Below are 23,211 nucleotides of genomic sequence, written 5' to 3' on the forward strand. Positions count from 1 at the left end.
TAAATCCTATTTAGTGGCGATAAAAGCGGCAAAATAGCAACATTTTCCCGCTCTTATCGCGTCCGCAGATAACTGCCCAGCCGCCCTGTTTAGGGTGACCCACTCCTTATTTAACCAAGGAGCTAGGAAAGACCCCTTGCAGGGTAGAATTTGTTCAGTATCTGCAGGATAAAATCGCTCAGATCCGGACAGGCTTGGACTCTGACTGGGTAGATTCGGGCAAGTCAACGGGGATGAATCTTGTGGAGACCATCTGGGATGAGTTTGATCCTGTGACCCCCGAGGGCACAGACAGGATTATGGGGAGACTCAGTGCTGCCATGTGTGTGCTGGACCCATGTCCCTCTTGGTTAGTCTCGGCTTCCCAGGAGGTGACACGAGGCTGGCTCCAGGCGATTACCAACGCTTCGTTGAGAGAGGGGTTCTTTCCCACCGCCTTGAAGGAGGCGGTGGTGAGACCCCTCCTTAAGAAGCCTTCCCTGGACCCAGCTTCTTTAGCCAACTATCATCCAGTCTCCAACCTTCGCTTTGTAGCACGTGCGGTAGCATGTCAGCTTCCCCAGTCCCTGGATGAAGTTGTCTACCTGGATCCATTTCAGTCAGGTTTCAGGCCCGGATACAGCATGGAGACCGCATTGGTTGCATTGGTCGATGATCTCTGGCGGGCCCGGGACAGGGGCTGCTCCTCTGTCCTGGCCCTATTAGACATCTCAGCGGCTTTCGATACCATCGACCATGGTATCCTACTGCGACAACTCGAGGGGTTGGGAGTGGGGGGCACTGTTTTATGGTGGTTCTCCTCTTACCTGTCGGATCGGTCGCAGTTTGTGTTGACTGGAGGGCAGAGATTGACCCCGAGGTGCATCACTTGTGGGGTGCCCCAGGGGTCGGTTCTCTCACCCCTCCTGTTCAACATATATATGAAACCACTGGGTGAGATCATCCGTGGTTTTGGGGTACGGTATCATCAATATGCTGATGATACCCAACTTTTCATCTCTACCGCAAACCACTCAAACGATGCCCTCGACGTGATGTCCCGATGCCTGGAGGCTGTGCGGATCTGGATGGGGAGGAACAGGCTCAAGCTCAATCCCTCCAAGATGGAGTGGCTGTGGTTTCCATCATCCTGATTTGTGCATCTTGTTCCATCTTTGATGATAGGGGGAGAAATTTTAGCCCCCTCAGAGAGGGCCCACAATCTGAACATCCTCCTGGATACACGGCTTAGTTTTGAAGAACACCTGACGGCCGTGACCAGGGGGGCCTTTTACCAGGTTCGCCTGGTACATCAGTTGCACCCCTTCCTGGATCAGGATGCTCTGTGCACAGTCACTCATGCCCTCATCCTTTCTTGCCTGGACTACTGTAATACTCTCTACATGGGGCTGACCTTGAAGAGCACCCGGAAGCTTCAACTAGTCCAGAATGCGGCTGCGCGGGTTATCATGGCGGCACCTAGCTGCTCCCATATTACACTCCTTTTAGGCGGCCTGCACTGGTTGCTGGTTGTCTTCCGGGTGCGATTCAAGGTACTAATTATGACCTTTAAAGCGCTCCATGGCTTAGGCCCAGGGTACCCGCAAGACCACCTACTGCCACCGGTAGCCTCCAATCGTCCAGTGTGATCCCACAGAGTTGGCCTCCTCAGGGTGCCGTTGGCCAGATAGTGACCCCCAGGGGGAGAGCCTTCTCTGTGGGAGCGCCTTCCCTCTGGAATGAGCTGCCCCCGGAGCTTCGTATAATCCCCGACCTCCAGTCCTTCCAACGCGCCCTAAAAAGGTGGCTTTTCCAGCAAGCCAGCCTGGCCTGAACAAAACAAAATAAATTATTGATCACTGTTAATTTTAATTCGAATTTTTTTTTAAAAAAAAATGTCATTGTCAATTTTAATTGGGTTTGGGATATTTTATTTAATTTTTTTTTAACTTTTGTATTATGTGTTTTAATGTTGTACGCCGCCCTGAGTCCTTGGGAGAAGGGCGGCATATAAATCTAATAAACTTAACCTAACCTTTCTCGCCATTTTCTCTCAGGAAAAAAGTGGCATAAATTCAGGGATGACTCACTGAATAGCCATCTTGCTTAGCAATGGAAAATTTGGTTCCAGTTGTGGTTGTAAGTCGAGAACTATGTTTCGTTCATCCATTCATCCATTCATCCATTCATTCATGGAGGGAGGGAGGGAGGCAGAGTGGAAAACAGGAAAAAAAAGGAGGCAGGCAGAGAAGAAAGGAAGGAAAAAGAGAGGAAGAGAGGGAGGAGGGACAGAAACAGAAGAAGGAAGGAAAAGAGATAGAAGGAAGAAAGATGATAAGAAAGAGCCCGGAGGAGAAGGGGCATATAAGTGGAGGTTCGTGTGCGTGAATAGAGTTCCATGCATGCATACTTGTTCATTTCTTCTGCAGCCCAATTTTGAACAGTTTGCGACCTGGTAGTGGGCCATGGCCTGAGGATTGGGGATCCTTGTTCTAAGATTATTCTCTTCAAGACATCTTGAAATAAATGTCAAGGTATTTCATGAATCTCCGATCTTCCCCCTACAACCTTTTCTCCCAAGAGAGAAGATATTTTTCCTGTCCTGCCAAAGCAATCAATGTGCCAGAACCTAAAACCCTGATCCCTGCATCACAGCCATCCTTCAATTGAGAAGACTTAGAATTTGGGGTGGGTTTGACAAGAAGAGAAACATGATCACAAGACAAAGAAAAATTTAAAGTGCGCCCGCCGTTCTTTCTCCAATAGCCTGCTGTCCAGCCATAATTTCCTGCCCCCTGCTTGTCTTCCATAGCCACCTGCTGCTCCCCCAGTTTTCCACATCACTGCTGCCTGTAGCTCCCCACTGCCCAATTTGCTACTGGGAGGCTACTTATTCCGAACAACAAATCACCTGAGTAAAAACATGCCTCAGGGAATGGGCAAGGGCAAGGGATTGGGAGTAGAGGGCTTGGGAATCATTGGTGGTAGAGAATTGATGGCAGAGGGCCAGCAGAGGGGAAAAGGTTACTTGCAGCGGGGAAGACAAGTGGGCGCAGACAAGTGTCAGTGCCCATTCATCCCTTTTTGCTCAAATTATTTGGTTGAGTTTGAAGCACTTTGATTTTTCCCCACACTACCACCTAATGAATAGTTACAGTTAAGTAAAACTGAGGCTTCAGTTTTCTTAGTCTTCCATTTTTAGATGCTTCCACTTCCTTTTCCATACTGCATTATGTTCACTATGCCAGTGTTTTTCAACCTTTTTTGTGCAAAGGCACACTTTTTTCATGAAAAAAATCACGAGGCACACCACCATTAGAAAATGTTAAAAAAATTTAACTCTGTGCCTATATTGACTATATATAAAGTAATTTTCCCATGGCACACCTTACACTATGTCACGGCACACTAGTGTAAAGTGACCAGATTTTCAGATTGGAAAAGAGGGACGCCCTTCACCGGGGGGGGGGGTTAAAAAAATTATTTTGGCAAAAGGTCACCCCAGGACACTGAAACCAGCATAAATACGAATCTGTTGCCAAACAAAATTTTGATCACGTGACCATGAGGATGCTGCAACGGTCGCTAAGTGTGAAAAATGGTCGCAACGGTCGCTAAGTGTGAAAAATAGTCATCAGTCACTTTTTTCAATGCCATTGTAACTTTGGTCACTAAATGTTTTCCCCCTCCTCGAGACTCCTCACTTCTTCCTTCATTCCTCTTGCTTATCTACCTTCACCTTATATGTCTTCTATTCTTTCCCTCACTCCCTTCCTTCTTCCCTCCTTCCATCCTTTTCTTTCCTCACTCACTCCCTTCCTCCTTTTTTCTCTTCCTTCCTCCTTCCATTCTTTCATCTTCATGGGAGAGGCAGCTGCCGGCCATTTCACCTCGCGCAGAGAACTTCCACTCGGTCCCGGGGCTTCTGCCGGGTGGGGGGGGGGGGGGGGCTTGATTAAAAATTTTATACGGAGCAACAAAAATTTTCATACATCACAAAAATAGTATTGTAATATTTTTTTTATTTCAACATAACTACAATATAATACATTTATTTACATTTATATTTATTAAATATATTGACAAAAATTATGTACAGTACAAATATAATACGTTTATTTACATTTATATTTATTAAATATATTACAAAAATTATGTACAGAATAATTTTACTCTTTGGCATATTTCTCACTTGAGTGAATTTTTTTTAGTAGATTGCTGTCATTGTTTAAAAGGTCATGAAATTTTTCACACGAATTCGTTAAATTATATTTTACACATAAAATGGCTTTCAAAGTCTCAACACTTAATTGTGATTTTTCTGATGTCCACACTTGATTTACCGTAGAAAAAACACGTTCAATCGCAGCATTAGTTCCTGGTAAGGACAGCGCGTATTCCACAATTTTTAATACATTATTATATGAAATATGGTTTCTTTGAAAATGATTAAACATTTCTATCCATTTATTCTCTATTGTCATTTTTGCTGATGCCCAAGATTCAACTTTTTCCTTATTCATATATAGTTTTAAATGTGATACCTCAGTAAAAAGATTAGTTTCGGAAATATCACTATTTGGGAAATTTTGATGAATATGCTCGAATGATTTTTGCACATCATGCCAATCAAGTTCTTTTTTTAATTCAACCCAATTAAAATGTTCGATATTGTTAAAATGTACCGTCCACTCTTCTAAATAATCTACGCAGTTACTATAGAAGTTTTTAAAATGATTCATGGTATCTGCACAATTTATTGCACCTTCTTCTTCTAGCTGCCTTATAGTATTACGGATAGTAATGGGAATAAAAATTGCATCTAACCGCTGTTGACACTGAAATTTTAAATTATTAAGTTCATTTGCTACTTCAATTGCCGAAATTTTGTCACCTTCAATAAGTTTTATACTATTTTGAAAAAGAGCTGCTTGATTGTGTACAAACTCTAGCCAAATTTTTGAAGATTCTTTTTCAAAAAGCTCTTTTAAAATTCTAGGACATTTATCCTGTGATAGAAAGTAGGACTTCAAAGGATCGTATAGTTTCAAAATTCTTTCGACAGCTGGCAAAAGAGCTAACCAGCGTGTTTTACTATATCCAAGCATTTTGTGATATTCGACTTCCGCATCTTGACAAAATTCTTTAAGACTTTCAACGCGCACAGTGTATATATGAAAATAACAATATATTTTAACAATAATATTTTCCACATCTATGGGCAACAAGTCAGCAGCTGTTTGAATGGCATTATGTATTATGTGCGCTGCACAACCAACACCAATAATATTTTGATTAAGGTTTTGGTTTAATTTATAAAAAATATTATTGGTACCCCTTCTCACTTTTCCTCCAAAATTTGCATTCGTATTGTCTCCACAATATGCGATTATTTTGTGTTTTAAATTGTTTTGTTCCAAAATATTAACAATGGAACTGAAAATTATTTCCGAAGTTTCGCCAGGCAAAGAAACAAAATCTAACATTCTAATTTTTATTCCAGTTTCCGAATCAAAAAATCGAATAAGGGTTGGAAATAATTTGATATCCTTATGATTTGATGCATCAGAGTATATGGATACAAAATTAATTTTCTCTAGATTTTTGCTTAATTCTGTAAATGCATATGGGGAAAGCACATTACGCACAATTGCCTCGGATTTAGTTCTAGCACAGGTAAATTTTTTGTTGAATAACTTTTTGACCACTTGTGATGTACAGTCCATAGATCGGAAGGAATGATTGTGATTAATAGTATGAAAAGACATAAGTCCTTCTGCCAATGCTAATTTCTTGTCTTCGTCTGCATATGTTGGTTTATGAAAATAGTCTTGCATTCTGGAGGAAGATGCAACAGCATCTACATATCTCTTATGTTTCTGCGTCTCCAAGTGCTTTGTAATATCATGCCTCCCACCGTGCGCAATAGAAAATTCGCCATTGCATTTCTCACATTTTACTATGTGATCGCTTTTTGTTTTTTTAAGAAAAGGAAATTCATTTCTTAGATCATCGTTGAATTTGCATCCTCTTTTCTTACTCATGTTAATAATCTAAAAAAAATTAAAATTATATGATTTTATACTATATAAAATTCAATGAGGGTGAAACACACCAAATCTGGCAAAGCTGCCTTGCACCAACCTGGCCTGCCCATAGAATAGCAGCCACTTTGAGACACATAAACCTGGTCTGAACATATTGCATCACAAAGATTTGCAAAGATCACATTTGCAAAAAGGAACATTTCTTGTAGTAAATACATTTTATAAACAATTTAAAAATAAAAATCCCCCCAAAATAATAAAAAGGTATTCTATAAATAAAAGAAATCCTTAAAAACCATTGTTAAGTATTACACCAGCAATAATTTATACTGTCACCATTTCAAACTATTCCACACAGAATAAATTGAAGTAAAATCATTTTAAACCATGAGGTTCCACAACGGTCGCTAAGTGTGAAAATGGTCGCTAAGTGTGAAAATGGTCATCAGTCACTTTTTTCAATGCCATTGTATCTTCCTGATTATTAAAGTGCAAATTCACTCAGTGTCAATCATGACTCCTGAGTCCATTTCAAAGTATTGTGCATAGAAATTTTAAAAATGGCTTGTTTCAATTTATTTTGGATAGAATCTTTTTTTAAATAGTCTAAGACAATTTAAAAAAAGAATCAACACAGAATACCACTATTTTAAAAAATCATATGCACAATAAATAAAATATTATTTTAAAATACATTAAAAAAACAAAAGAAAAAACCCGGCTCACTTACCAGCAGGCAGGCAGAGTCAGCAGATCTTCGTAGCGATGGATGGAAGCACACAGGGAGCCTAGTATATACGCAACTGCAGTAACAATGACAATGATGAAGGATTGGATTGAGTTAAAGAATAAAATAATTCTGATCTTAGAAGGCCATGACCTGCAGGCAGGCTGGCATAATTTCTTATGGAATGACAAACATAAAACGCACAAATACTTTCAAAATCATTTAATTGGAACTTTAGTGCAACAATGGCTCAAAATAAAAAAAAAAACACTATGTGAAAACCCCAAATTGGCTATCACCAACAGAAAGAACGACACACCCAAATTTTACAGATTGGAACAAAATTCTAAGATACAGAGATCTAATTGATAGACAGGGAAATTTAAAAACAATTGAAGAATTGGCAGATCAGAATATGAAAGGTGATTGGCTAACCTACCTCCAAATTAAAACTAAATACAATAAAGACACTAAAATATATGGTATTGAAACAGAACCACACGAATTGGATAAAATTATTCAAAGTCTGTACAGAAAGATGATAGGGAAAATATACAAATTCCTCTTGAAGTATCAAATGGAAGAGGAAATTGTAAAAGAACCAATGATAAAATGGGCACAGAACTTTGGCTATAACATTGAACTAGACAAATGGGAAAAATTTTGGGGAATAAATTTAAGAATGACACTATCAATCCCATACAAGGAAAACCAGTACAAAATGCTTTATTATAGATGGCATCTGGCACCGTCAAGGTTGGCCAAAATTTCAACAAATACCTCGCTAAATTTCTGGAAATGTGATTCAATACATCATGGCACATATTATCATTTATGGTGGACTTGTGAAGAGGCAAAAAAATTCTGGAAAAGGATCAAAAATTGGTTGGAAGAAATAACAAAGGTTAAGTTAGATTGGAAACCTGAACTCTTTCTATTAGGAATTATACCGATGAAATACAAAAAAGAAATACAATATCTAATATTACGCATACTTACAGCAGCAAGGATCGCTTTCGCCCAGAAGTGGAAAAATAAACTAAACCTAAATGAAGAAGAAATAATAAGAAAAATTATGGACTGTGCCGAAATGGATATATTAACAAAAGAAATACAGGGAAAAGAAGAATCAGAATTTGATTTTATTGGATATGGGATAATTGGTATATAGTTGGATGGAACAAAGGAATCACAGTGGTCACATTGTTCTAACATCTTTAAAATCAACATCTCTGACTAAACACTGATTAAGATCTTAGGAAACAGAAAGTCAGATGATTTGCACACTATTTTCTTAATTGTTCTATAGCATATATATATATATAGTTGGATGGAACAAAGGAATCACAGTGGTCACATTGTTCTAACATCTTTAAAATCAACTTTTTGGAACATCTCTGACTAAACACTGATTAAGATCTTAGGAAACAGAAAGTCAGATGATTTGCACACTATTTTCTTAATTGTTCTATAGTATATATATATATATATATATATATATATATATATATATATATATATATATATATAGTTGGATGGAACAAAGGAATCACAGTGGTCACATTGTTCTAACATCTTTAAAATCAACTTTTTGGAACATCTCTGACTAAACACTGATTAAGATCTTAGGAAACAGAAAGTCAGATGATTTGCACACTATTTTCTTAATTGTTCTATAGCATATATATATATAGTTGGATGGAACAAAGGAATCACAGACAGTGGTCACATTGGTTTTGCCCCATTTTATGACCTCTCACACTCTCACACACCCACTCTCTCTCTCTCACACACACAAACCCACAATCTCTCTCTCTCTCTCACACACACACACACACAATCTCTCTCTCTCTCTCACACACACACACACAATCTCTCTCTCTCACACACACACACCCACAATCTCTCTCTCACACACACACACACACACATTCTCCCACGCAGAGCGGGAAAGGCGGGACCAAAGCCTGGCCGCGAGCGAGGGAGCGACCAGCGACGCCGGGCTGCTTCCCTATCCTTCTACGCCGCCGCGAGGGAGCGCGCGGCGACCAGCGACGCCGGGCTGCTTCCCTATCCTTCTCCGCCGCCGCGAGCGAGCGCGCGGCGACCAGCGACGCCGGGCTGCTTCCCCATCCTTCTCCGCCGCCGCGAGGGAGCGCGCGGCGACCAGCGACGCCGGGCTGCTTCCCTATCCTTCTCCGCCGCCGCGAGGGAGCGCGCGGCGACCAGCGACGCCGGGCTGCTTCCCTATCCTTCTCCGCCGCCGCGAGGGAGCGCGCAGCGACCAGCGACGCCGGGCTGCTTCCCCATCCTTCTCCGCCGCCGCGAGCGCGCGGCGACCAGCGACGCCGGGCTTCTTCCTCTGGAGCCGCCGCGAGCGAGGGAGCGCGCGGTGACCAGCAACGCCGGGCTGCTTCCTCCTCCTCCGCCGCCGCGAGCGAGGGAGCACGCGGTGACCAGCAACGCCGGGCTGCTTCCCCCCCTCCTCCTCTCCGCCGCGAGCAAGGGAGCACGCGGTGACCATGACCAACAACGCCGGGCTGTTTCCTCCTCCGCCGCCGCCGCGAGCGAGGGAGCACGCGGTGACCAGCAACGCCGGGCTGCTTCCCCCCCCTCCTCCTCTCTGCCGCGAGCGAGGGAGCACGCGGTGACCAGCAACGCCGGGCTGCTTCCTCCTCCTCCGCCGCCGCGAGCGAGGGAGCACACGGTGACCAGCGACGCCGGGCTGCTTCCCCCCCCTCCTCCTCTCCGCTGCGAGCGAGGGAGCACGCGGTGACCGTGACCAGCAACGCCGGGCTGCTTCCTCCTCCGCCGCCGCCGCGAGCGAGGGAGCACGCGGTGACCAGCAATGCCGGGCTGCTTCCCCCCCCCTCCTCCTCTCCGCCGCGAGCGAGGGAGCAGGCGGTGACCAGCAATGCCGGGCTGCTTCCCCCCCCTCCTCCTTTCCGCCGCGAGCGAGGGAGCACGCGGCGACCAGCGACGCCAGGCTGCTTCCTCCTCCTCCTCCTCTGCCGCCGCGAGCAAGGGAGCGCACGTGTGCAATGGCCACGGGGCTTGCCCTAGCTCAGGTTTGGGTGAAAGGGACGAACGAAGTGCTTTTCCTATCGGTTCTCTGCTATCGCGGTTCGGGTGCTGTCCTCCCCCTCCCTTCTCCTCTCCCCAGCCCAGCGCCTCCCGATTCCCACGGTACCAAATAAGTCTAAGACAATAAAATTATAAGAATAAAATAATACATTATTTATTTATTTACTCACCACCAGTGAGTAAGCGCAGCAGCTGCAACCCCAACAAGAAAGAAAGACGAAATAAAATGGAGACTCGCGCATGCGTCCTCAGCTAAGGAGTCCAGCCAATCAGTGAGCTGGTTGGCCAGCTCACTGATTGGCTGGAGTCCAGCCAATCAAATCAATGAGCGGCAGGCTGGGCTGGCTTAAATTTGTAGGTAGCATAGAACGAAACGATGAGCCAGCCCAGCAGCTGATGGGCGGGAGCTGCGAGCGCCAAAAAAAGCGTGCCTTTTTAAAAAGCGGGCGGGACGCGGGAATATGCATCAAAAAGCGGGGGTGTCCCGCCAAAAGCGGGACGTCTGGTCACCTTACACTAGTGTGCCGCGGCACAGTGGTTGAAAAACACTGCACTATGCAACTGATTCTGGCTAAGTAAGTAGTTATGTTCACATGACAAATTTCAAATAGATATGAAAGAAATAGCTTTTCTACAGATACATATTTTAAAAGAATAAGTCTGAGGATATTTATGGTAAAATGAGTAATAAAACTTCTGAGTAGTATAATATTTTTACCGATAATGTATAATTCAAAGAATTGAATTGCATACATACATTTTCAATATCCTATAATTAAATGATAAAGTGCATTTTGAGGGAGAATAGATCGTTATTGGCAGAGCTAAATGGAGAACATATCTCATTTCTGATCTGTGTTTGATTTTCCTGAGGGCTACCAGTAAAAAAAATTAGTATACAGAATAGAATAAATTGATGGTTTTTCTCCAGAGTTAATCAGGTATAGCATCAACCTCTATTATTTCTTTCCTGTTTGTCAAAAGTTTTATTTTCTAACTTCCTTTTGTTTGCTCTTTTACTGTTAAGACAAACTTTCTCTCCTCAGGTCTGAATGAGTGATAATCAGCTGCTGTCTTAGTTTGTACAATTATAATTCTTTCAAGCTGGAATGGGAATATTATTAATGGAAGGCATGCCTGACTTGTACCTCTAGGGGCAAAATTCATTACCTTCTGAAATCAACCAAACATTGAGAGAAGTACAGAGTCTCTTTTTCATCTCTGAAAATACTGTATTTCCATATCTTTAAAAGATTAGCAATATTGATTTTTGTATTTCAGCAGAGTACTTTAGATATATATGACATGATAATCATAGAAGGTGAAAGCTGATCTTTGTAGTAGGAATATTTGAGGAGTGTAGAATATTATTTTCTGGAAAGAAAGAAAATGGATATTGATTAAGAAATGTATAAGCTCCATATAAGTTAGTTATCCTACTTTGAAAATAGTTTTTATCCACAGAAGAGCATTTCTCAGATCATTGTTGAATGATACAAAATAAAAATACTTGAAGTTTTCATTCAATTCCAGTGCATGATTTTACTATGCAGAAACTAAGTACATCCCAAGAATGAGAAAAACACCTACATACACATATTTTGTGCTAAGTAATAGAATAGCACATTTTAATAAACTATGCTTTAATACAGTTTCTCAACCCTTTCTTCACCACAGACCCTCTTTAAATAAATTTTGTGGCCACAAATCATGGCCAAGGACTCCCAAGACCTCTCAAGATTTAAATCATACGATTTCAAAAAAAGATTTTGTGGACACCAAAGGTCTGCGGATCACAGGACCACTGCTTTAATATATTTGGAGAAGTTCAACTCTTAAGGTATTTCTTACTGGGGTAATAGAGGAAGAAATTGGAGATTTACCTGAAACTTAGAATTAGTAAAGAAATGCAAGAGCCCTGAAATTGGATGTTTTTCAGTTTTCCAGGAGGAAGGAGGTACATTTCAGAATAACAAAAGACAGCACGGTTGGGGGAGATTGAAAACAGCTCCTCGTTAGTAGTGTCCTGAGTATGTTTTATGGTGCAAGAGTCTGCTTTAGTTTGGCAAAATAAAGAGTGAAAAACAATAAAGGAGGTTGCTCAGAAAAGTATCAGTGTGCCTTTCTTTGTTTTTGGAGCCTGATAAGCCTAGTACCGCAGCTGCTCTTTTATCATTTGGAAGTCAAAAACATGCTGCCTTTGAATCTGGAGTTATGATGTACCCATCATGACAGGTAGTCATAAATGTTCTCACTCACATTAATGTATTTAATATGGCTTTAAAATAATTCAGAATGTCACACTGTCATTAGTTTAACCATGTATTTGATGAAAAAACTATGAAACTGGTTGTTGATTATCATTCTAATATGATACCCACAGTTCATCTTTCAAAGACATTTTCCTTTTACGATCTCTCCCATCGTTTTTCCTCAGCATTATTCACAGAATGAGAGCTTGATATTTTCCTTTTGTCAGTCTCAATCTGATTGATTGGACAAGCTGTGTATTTCCTTTACGTATGCCCTTGTAATGTACACATTACATTTCTTCCCGCAGGGATTTTAATCAGAAAAAGTAATGGCCTTTAGCTTTTCTCATTAGCAAAATGGAAAAGGCTCCATATCCAATCCATTCGAAATAGACTCTTGTAATAAGAGCTTGCTAAAAAAAATGGCAGAATGCCAAGCAACATGCTTTCTTACCTTAAAGGAATTCCAGCTGAAAAGAAAACAGAAAATTAAAAATCTTTATATATAGCAAGCAGACATTTTCAGCTATAATTCATTATATACCGTATGCATGGCAGGAAGTTTGTTTGCTCTTCTTAGGACCAAAACATTTGCAAATGTTAGATATACCCCCCCCCCCCCGACAGAGATTTTCACCAAGGTCCTCTGTTCCAGCGGGAACAGAGGTTTAATCCCATTGGTCAAAAGGTCTGACAGATCCCTTTAAAAGGGGATGCTGCCAGACCCTTCCTCAGCCGGATGTTTACCTGACTTGCAATAAAGAGCTTTTGTTACTGGAGCCTTTGTGTGCCTTCCTTTACCCGATCTAACAGCAAACTTACTTAGGAGAAAATTCTCTATAAGGATTGGGAAATTTGCATATATAGAGTTGATGTGTTGTTCTCCTTAAGAAAACTTCAGTGAGATCATCAGCAACATTTAGAAGGACAAAAACACATTATATCATTATAGATTTTATAAAAGTAATATGTTCTTCCTGCTGTTCTCCTGAAACTTCATTCAATGTTGTTTTGCTTTAGATATTAATAAATTGATTGAAACTTTAACCAGAACAACAACTGGCCACTTATATGTCTATTAAGAATTTACCAGAAGCATTCTGGAAGTTGTGTATCTATTTTAATCCTGTCTGAAATAATTTACAATCAGTGCCCTGAATTTTCAGTGTGGAGGCAAGACATGATTAATTCTTTTTCATAGATAGTTTTCTTCTCCAGCACAGATTTTATTAACTACTTCTTGGCATTAAAATTCTTAGCATTGACATTTGTCTTCAGATTGCAGAGGACAGTGCAGGGTGCTGATGCAATCAACTGCATAAATTGAGAATTGTTAACACACTATGAATGGGCTAAATGATGCTGAAACTATTCTTTAAATTTTATGTTGCTTTTGTAGTGTAATATTGCAGTAGCACTTCCATAAGATGGGGGAGGGGAGAGATAGTCAGTTTATCATCCTGCAGTCTAGAATATTACTTGCTGAAGATGATGATGTCAGCTGCATTAATAAACCAGACAAAAATCAAGCCCACAGGAAGGCTAAAATTACTTTTATTATTCCATAGTAACAAAATATTGCAATTGTGATTGTGCTATATTTACTCCTCTTTCTTATACCCCAACAAATTAGGGACACATCTACCTTAACCACTTTCAAATATTATCTGGCTATTCGGAAATTTGACAACGTTGCAGCTCCTTTTGCCTAGGCAGCTGTTCCTTCATATATCCATTAAAATCATCTTTCTTGCTCTTTCTTGCATGCAAGTATACATGCCTACTTGTGTTAGTTTTTGTACAATTGCTGCACACATATTGTTGGAAACTGTTCACTGAAGGCAAAGGCATATTTACTTTGGAGAGAGCCTAATCACTGAAATAAAATAGGCTGCAATTAGAACAATTTCAGCAGCATCCTCATCATTGTTTGAATGATAGATGGTACTGTTTAGCATATCTGTCAGTGGCTCCTCCACAATAATCAACAGAATGATCCTTGGTTCTTTCAGATAGATGTGAAAAGGTCTGCTGGTGAGAGTATTCCTGAATATTATGATGTTGTTAATATAATGTGGTAGAATGCTTATGCCAGCTGCTATGCAATATTTTCAGAAATCCGTATCATTTTAACAAATATCAGTGGCCAGTATATTTAAAATAAATATCAGGCAAAGCAGTTAATAACAAGCCCTGCAAACAAGAACTTATTGGAGTATAAAATAAAATAAAAAAGTCATAGAAACTAAAGTACTCTGGGACTTTAGAATATCTGTAGAAATAGAACCATTGTGGCAAAAGAAAGCAAAGATAGTGCCAATAGTAATACGTGCCATTAAAAATGTCTGAGTGAATCCAGAAAGAGGGAAGAGGCAGAGGGGATGGAAGTGTGTGTTAAGACCAGGAAGGACAGCCATATTTCCTCTGTAAGTAGCTGTTTTATTGTTTTGTGTATTATTTTATTCTTATTTAAGTAGTAAGTGCACAAAATAATAAATTTTCTTTTTTTAATATCTTTTTTTTGGTAGGTCATTCTTTGGGGCAAAGAATTCAGTGACATCAACTTGGACACTCCCACTCACTTATATGACTACCAAGCTACTCACACTCAATCACATAACTGCCAAACCACTTCCACTCAGTCACAAGACTGCCAAGCCACTTCCACAAAACAGAATAGATTCTAAAAAATGTTGAAACCCACCACTGAATTAATGTTACCTCACACAAACAAAGGGAGATAAGCACTCTTAAATATATATATCAGCCAGGCAGAAACGGGGTTGTATATGTTCCTGACTGATCTTGGATATTCAATTTTATTTTAACTTGCCCAAAGTGATTTATATATGCATAAGTCTATATTCCTTAGTCTATATTGTTATTTTAAAAATGGATATGCATTATTATGCATAGTTTATTACTTGATTAGTCTTATAACAATATCAAAATTTAGAGAGGACTACCGTATTTTTCAGAGTATAAGATGCACCTTTTTTCCCAAAAAAGAGGGTGAAAATCTGGGTGCGTCTTATACTCTGAATGTAGCTCCATCCACTCGCTCCATGCATTGCATTTTGGGGGGTTCCATGCAGCAGGGATCCTCACTTTCACATGGAGCCTGATTCCTGAAGCAGCCTGGGGAATTGCGTTCAAAGCCTTTTCAAAGAAAGCATTTTTGGGCGCCAGCTACAGCCCAAAAATTATCACAGTTCCCAGGGCCACTTTGGGAATCAGGCTCTGACCAAGGTAACAAAGATGCTAATCAGATGGATGCTGCTGGGAAAGAGGCAGAAAGGTTTTTTTTCCTGATTTCCTCCTCCAAAATTAGGGTGTGTCTTATACTCCGATGCATCTTATACTCCAAAAAGTGCGGTATTTGGAGAGGACTGTAAAGTACTGTGAAGCAGTATATACTATAGGGATATAGAGATATTGCTACTTAATTAACTATATTGTCCATATCTTAAGTTCTCATTTTAAAATATTTTAAAATATTTTGTGTGGTCTGTATGGCTGCAAAAGGAAAATAAATAATTATGCCTAATATTTTTATAACATACTGCATTTATTTTTATACTTATATTATTTGTAAAATTAAAAGTTTCACAAAGTCACAAGTTTTGATAAGTTTTGATGAAAGGCCAACATTTTTCCAGAGTGTAGAAGAACAAATTTCCTCAGCATTTTTTGTTAGATAAACCTGTAGGATTCGAGGAAAATCCTATTCAAAATGAGAGCAAAACTTAACTTCAGTGAAAATGTTGAATAAAAATATATTTTGCAGAAATTATTTATTAATTATATTTATAAGGACTGTCTCAATGAACAGAATAATTATCCCTGGTCAAAATAGGAGTACTGGTTGTATATATTGAATAACATTCATGAAACAGTATACTCCGATTTATGAGTCCATCAAAGAAAGCTGTTTGAATTAATTTAGAAGAGCCATTGTGAAGAATGTTTAAATTAGAGTTAATATTTAAAACAATAACCATTTTCAGTAATGATAATTTTAATTAGCAGATTTGGTCTCTATTTTAATAGTTATCACATTATCGCAGAGGGTGGAGTTGCAGCCGGTTCAGCTGGAGCATGTTTGCAGTAGTGCCTCCCGGTTTTATTTTATTTTATCAATTTTTAGTACTCCCATTGGATCCTTTTTTATTTAATTAACATTTTTTTTTATAGATTTTATTGGTAAAAAGAAAATACAACATCCATAACTTGTAACAAAACAATACAACTACATTTCGAGATATTCCCATACTATCAAATCATTATAAACATCAAAGGTTAGGTATCTTTCCCTCCCTCTTTTCTTCCCTCCCCCCTTACTTCCTTCTCCCCTGCCTTCCCTCCTTTCTTTTCTCCTTTTCTCCTTTCCTTCCCCCTCCTTTCCCTCCCTCGCTCCCCCCCTCCTTCACACATACCTTCCCTCCTTCCCTGCCTCTTTCCCTCCTCCTTCCTTTTCTCTTAATCTCCCTCCTTTCCTCCCTCCTTCCCTCCTTCCTTTCAACTCTCCTTCTCTCTTTCTTTCCCTCCCTCTTTCCCTCTTTACTACCCTCTCTTCTTCCCTCCCTCCTTCCTCCCCCAGTTTCTTCTCTTTCTTCTCTCCTTCTTTCTTCCCACCTTCTTTCCCTTCTCTTCTTTCTCTTCCTCCTCTTTCTTCCCCCCTTATTCTGCCTTTCCTATTCCTCTCCTTTCTCCTCTCCATCCAGACTTCCCTACTATCCTCCTTCCCTCCCTTCTAACCTTTGTTACATTTGCGTATTTTCCTCTGCTGAGGACAATCTGGTTCTCTTTCCCTTTCCTTGCTTGAAGAGGCAAGGATTATACGTCTTCTCGCCTCATCTAAAATGAAGTTTGATCACTAATTTCATGCAGGTAATTATAGCGAATTTCCTATCAGCTTTTTAAAGTTTTCCCAGCATTGTAGCGTGACAAAATTGCTCGACGGTGGGTTCTCGCCCCTGATACATTTCTCCTTTCGTTTATCTCTCAGTTGTTGTATATTGTTCATTTGAGTTATTGGTTTAATCGTGATAGGTTAGTTAGCTATCTCTTTTTATGTCTAGGTCTTCACTGACTCATCAAGCCATTTGTATAGCTTCTCCCAGACTGTATAAAAGTCTGTGTCTTCTTTGTCATTAATTCGCATCGTCAGTCTGTTCATTTCTGCTAGTTCTAAAATTTTATTCATCACCATAGTGTTGGTAGGGGCATTTTCACTCTTCCAGCACTGTGCGTAAACAATCCTTGACGCTGTCAGAATATGGACTAGGAGGTATTGGTCAGATTTGCAAATTTTTTGATCTATTATTCCTAATAAGAAAGTTTCCGGCTTAAAGCATAGTTTAATTGACAGGATTCCATTCAGCCATCCTAGTATTTGCTTCCAATATGCTTTGGCTACCGGACACGTCCACCACATATGGTAGTACGTGCCCAGCACCGTTTTACATTTCCAGCATATGGCTGAAACTTTTGAAGACATTTTCGCCAGTCTTGTCGGTGGAAGATGCCAGCGGTAGAACATTTTATATATATTTTCTTTATAGGCCGTCGACTTTGTCAATTTTAGATTCCATTCCCAGACTCTTTCCCAGTCGTCTAGATCTATTGAGTGGCCGATGTTTTGGGCCCAGGTTACCATGACTTCTTTTACTCTTTCTGCTTCCGTTTTTTCGAATCAGTAAGCAGTTGTATATTTTTGAAATTAATTTCTCATCTGGTCCAATTAAAATTTTATCTAATTCCTGGTTCTTGTTCTGGAAGCCAGGTTGTGCTAGATCGAATTATGTTTGTTTTGAATTTGAAGATATGGCCACCAATCGATGTTTATTCCCTTATCAGCCAAATTTTCCCTGGGGTTTAGTTTGTTTTGGTCGTCTAGCAACTGTTGGTAGGTAACAATTTTATCCAAGTTTATCAAATTCGGGTATATCAGGGCTTCCGTCGGAGATATCCATTTAGGTAGTTGCGTATAGTATCTCCTTCTAATTTCGAGCCAGTCCTTAATCAATACCCCCCTTAAATGGTGACTACTAAAATAATTGTGGATTTTATTTCCCTCGCACCATAAGTAGTTGTGCCACCCGTATTGCAGGTCGTGGCCCTCTATTGTTAAGATTCTTTTATTAGCTAACATTACCCATTCTTTTATCCACATAGTTGTTGCTGCTTGATGATATGTTTTCCATTCCGGTAATCCCATTCCCCCTTGAGTTCTTTTATCCTGCAGGTGCATATATTTTATTCTGGGCTTTTTACCATTCCATATAAAGTTACGAATCATTTTGTCCAAATCATTATAAAATTTTTCCCCTAGCTTAACCGGTGCCGTTTGAAATAGGTAGAGGATTTTTGGGAGAACATTCATTTTAATTACTGCGACTCTTCCCATCAGTGATAGTTGTAGTTTTGACCAGGTTTTTAAGTCCTTTTGGGTATTCTGTAACAACTTATCATAGTTGTCTTCTTTTATGGAAGAGCACTTCGCAGACAGCCAGATCCCTAAATACTTAATTTTTTTAGTTACCTTTAATTCCATTGTTTCCTCTAGTTCTCCAATCTGGTTTTTGGGGAAATTTTTTATAATCATTTTTGTTTTTTTCCTTGTTATTTTTAAACCGGCCACACACCCAAAGTTCTCAATGTCCTTCATCAAATTCGGTCCTGAAAGTAAGGGGTCTTCCACGATAAAGACCATGTCATCCGCGAAGGCCTGTACTTTATATTGTTCTTTTTTTATGGTCAGGCCCCTAATTTCCTGATTTGATCTTATCCGATTTAAAAGGACCTCTAGAGACGTAATAAATAGTAGTGGGGAGAGCGGGCACCCTTGTCTAACACCCTTTCCAATTTGTATCCTCTCCGTTAGTTCCCCATTGACTATAATATTTGCAGATTGCCGTGAATATATAGATTCTATAATCTTAATAAATTTATCGCCAAATTTCATCATTTTTAGTTGAGTGATTAGAAAGTTCCAATCTAGGTATCAAAGGCTTTCTGAGCGTCGACAAAGATTAATGCGAGTTGTTTCTCGGATCTTGTTTGATAGAATTCCAGGGTGTCCATTATTATTCTTGTATTGTTTCTAATATGTCTTTTTGGGAGAAAGCCGTTTTGATCCGAATGGATACTTTGATTAATATTATTTTAGTCTTTCCGCCAATATTGATACAAAGATTTTGTAATCTGCATTTAACAGGGATATGGGTCTATAATTTTGGACCTTGCTACTGTCCGCCTCTTCCTTTGGTATTAGGGTAATGTAGGCTTCCCCCCATGATTTTGGGACCCTACCATTTTGCAATGTATCATTACATAGTTCTAATAATTTGTCTTCTATGGTATTTTGAAGTTTTTTATATATTTCCGACGGGAGCCATCCGGCCCAGGTGTTTTATTGTTTTTTTGTTTTTGAATGGCCTTTTTCAGTTCTTCTTGTGTAATTTCTTTATCGAGCATCTCTCTCATCTCCTCCGACAAGACTGGAAGCTTCTGCTTTATAAGGTATTTTCTAATGTCCTGTTCATTAATTTCGTCTTGTTTATATAGTTTCCTATAATAGTTCTGTACTATCTTTTTCTTTTCTCCTATTTCTTGTTTCAGATTCCCCTCCTCGTCATACAGTTGTTTAATAATTCTTTTGACCTTCTCCTTTCTTATTTTGTGGGCCAACCATCTCCCAGTTTTATTTGCATGTTCAAAATAATTCTGCTTCATTTTCTTAATGTTTTGTGCTATTTCCTCTTGGGAGATCAAATTTATTTGGTGTTTAATTAACTCTCCTTTTTCCCTGTGTCTACTATTTTCTGGCTCTTTCTGGGTCAGCAGTTCCGTCTCTCTTAGTTCTTTGTTCAGTGTATTAAGTTTTTCCCTGTGCATTTTGTTTCTTCTTATTATATAGGCTATGGAAATTCCCCTCACAACTGCCTTCATCGTGTCCCAAACATTTTGTATTGAGGTCTGCTCTTTACCGTTTTCTTTAAAGAAGTAGCCCAGTTCCTTTTCTATTTGTTGTACAAATTGTTTCTCTTGTAGTATGTTCTGGTTTAATGTCCACCTAGCTTTTATCCTTGCCTTCCCTTTCCATTGCCATAAGACTGGGTGATGATCGGCCCACTTGTTGGTTATTATTTCAATATTTACAGTATCCATGAGTAGCTCCGAGTTTGACCAAACCATGTCGATACGGGACCATGAATTATGTGGATGGGAGTAAAACGTGTACTGTTGCATCTTGTCATTCATTGCTCGCCAGACATCATAAAGATCTAAATCCTTCACCATATTTACATAGGCAGACGGTAGTTTCCTTCTTGTGCTTTTCTTGTGGGTACCCTTATAGTCCATCTTACCATCTGCTATAGCGTTGAAATCCCCTAGAATACATATATTTGCCACTCTATTTCATTTATCCTCTTATATAGATTAATATAAAATCTCTCTTGTTTTTGATTTGGGGCATAGATTCCAACTAGTAAAAATTTTTTCCCACCATTAATTATCTCCACCATTAATACCCTACCATCTTTGTCTGCATATATTAATTTGGGGTTCAACCATTCTTTTATATACATCACAATTCCTCTTTTTCTGGTTTGTGCTGACGAGCAGAATGTTTTACCTAGTTTTGGACAGACCAACAGGTTATTGTATTTTTCTTTAATGTGGGTTTCCTGAAGACAGATTACATCTAACTTTTGTTTCACTAGATCCAACAGTACTCGTTTTCTTTTGGAAGTTATGTTAAGACCATTTACATTAGCTGATAGTACATTCGTTTCCCATTCTTCAATTCCCTTACACGTTATTCGCTTTGAGGGCACCTTTGGATCGAGTCTCGATGGGTGACCTTGCTCTCGAATCTTCTCTGCCATATCTCTCTCGTTCTCTGGCCTCTCCTGGCCCCCGCCCCTCTGGTTGAGTTTCAATTATAGTGTCCCCCTGTCTTAAAAGTCCTTCTTTATTAAATCTCTCATCGTCTGCTAGTAAAAGTTCCTGGAATTCTTGAGCTTTCGCCAAGGTATCTATTCGGTATTTCTTTTCCCTCCATGTTATCAACATTCCTTCTGGAAGGAGCCATCTGAACTGAATTCTGTCTCTGTTTAAACGTGTGGAGAGGAAGTTGTATTTCCTTCTCTTCTCTCTGACTCTCCGTGGAGTCTGTTTTAAGATGAGAATTTCTTTACCTTTGTATGTTAGAGAGTCCCCTCTTATTGTACTTAGAATGTCCTCTCTCAGCTGTCTTCTCAACACCCTCACATGGATCTCCCTCGGAAGCCGGTGGCGTCTCGCGAAGCCTGTATTGACTCTATAGGCTTCGTCCAGATCATTAATAACCTCTTTTTTCGGCCTGCCGAGGACTAATCCCAGGATTTCTCCAATCAGCTCCCGGAGGTTTTCATCTTTTGCTTCCTCCACGTTTTGTAGTCTTAAATAATATGCTGATCGCTCTAATTCTAGCTGGAGGATGGCCTCCTCCAGGCTTGAGTTTATAGATTCCAGATTGTCCTCCACTTTGTCTATCCTTTTTTCCACTATTTCCGTTCTCCCCTTAACATTTTGAATTTCCTGCTCATTTTTCAGCAGCGCTGTTTGTATTACTCCTATACGTTCCTCAATTTTTCCCATATTGTTTCTTACTTCACGCATTTCATTCTTTACTCCCTCCAGGCCTTTGGCGACACTTTCCCCCATCTTCAATATTGTCTCTTGTAGGGAGTCCATTGTTACTTCCTGGTCTTGCAGGGTTGGGGCTGCCTTATCTCCCGTTTGCCTGCCCTCAGGGGACTTTTCCCTCACCGGGGTAGATAGGGGAGTTTGCTTTTTACTCCCTTTAATTAAGGTTACTGTTTTCGTTGCCATTTGCTTTAATTCAGCTCTTCCCCTATAAGGTGTAAGTCTAGTACCTTCTGAGTGCTGCTTAAGTAGTTATACAGTTAAAAATGTAGTTATACATTTTTTGATGGAGATAACAGCGTAGAACGTAATACAAACAAAAACTTTTGTTTCTGGCAAGAATTAAATAAGCATGGGAAAAAGAAAGAAACGCCATGGCACCAGCCCAGGATCTCTCCCGCCAGTGAAGACAGCAAAACCACCAAGAATTGAGGAGTTTGTTGTAGGCAAGAGATCTGTAAGTAAAATTAACCCCCCCCCATCCCCAACAATCTGGAGAGTTTAGAACAGGACCAGCCAAAACAAGTGGCAAAACAGCATTTACTAGACTTTCCCGATGTCGGGGGTGGGGAACAAACTGAAAGTCAGCTCTTCTCACAAACAACTAACCCAATAACTTCCTATATGGAGGCTGAGCTAAAGGCAAAAAAGGCGACCAACAACCAGATAATTCAGAGTATGGAGAGTTTACCTTGGGAAAATTCAACTGAGTTTATGGCAAAGCAATGCCTTCTCACAGCGCAAATGGTGGTTTCAAAATTTGAACAATTAATTGCCACCCAACATGATGTAGAGACATTGAAAAAAGCTGTTAAGCTGTTTTTCTTCAAGTACAATATCGGACCCCAGATACCCCCACCAAAGATCTTGCAGAAGACTTGGTTAACTCCCATATGCAGGTTAATGAAAAGGAAAAAGAGCAAAGAGCCAGAGAAACAGTTAAAGAGGTGGATAAAAAGTGGCAGTCCTCTCAGAAAAACAGTCCCTCCCCAAACAAGGCAATGAGAGGAAAAGGTATCAATAAAGAAGAAATCAGGAAATCATCCCTCCCTCAATTACAACAATCACATCGTTCACTACAAACCCAAAGGATAGCTCTTAGAATCCAGTTGAACTGACTTAATTATGGATGTTGGAATTCCAAAAGTGTAATATTAAATTCCCTAAGCCAGCTTCTTCACTGTCACAGGGGCATGATTGATCTCCATGCTGTGGAGTGGTTACCTGAGGCCCCAAACTGGAAGCTGATTCTCCTGTCTTTCAGACAGCCCACCATACCGCAGATGTTATTCAAGATGAAGGCATATTTAGCCTCCTTCCAAATCTTTCCCATCAGAGTCTTTGGTGAGGACAGGGTTACTCCATTAATAGCTAACATGCAAGCTCCCAAGGGGCTGCCTCCTCCTCATTTTCAATCTTGGACAAG

The 23,211-nt window shown here is 40.0% G+C and overlaps 1 protein-coding gene across 6 annotated transcripts in view; it reads left to right on the forward strand.

Moving 5' to 3' along the window:
- The window catches only part of RBMS3 (RNA binding motif single stranded interacting protein 3), a 538,131-nt gene that overhangs the window by 473,830 nt on the left and 41,090 nt on the right, over positions 1–23,211 (forward strand). The window contains exon 12 of one of the 6 annotated variants that reach the window (XR_004256905.1): positions 11,515–11,677. The exons of the other annotated variants lie outside the window; for them this stretch is intronic. The gene's annotated coding sequence lies outside the window, so the exon portion shown is untranslated. The remainder of the gene's footprint in view (positions 1–11,514; positions 11,678–23,211) is intronic. 6 annotated transcript variants of the gene reach the window in all.

Source organism: Thamnophis elegans, chromosome Z (genome assembly GCF_009769535.1).
Source record: "Thamnophis elegans isolate rThaEle1 chromosome Z, rThaEle1.pri, whole genome shotgun sequence".
NCBI lineage: Eukaryota > Metazoa > Chordata > Lepidosauria > Squamata > Colubridae > Thamnophis > Thamnophis elegans.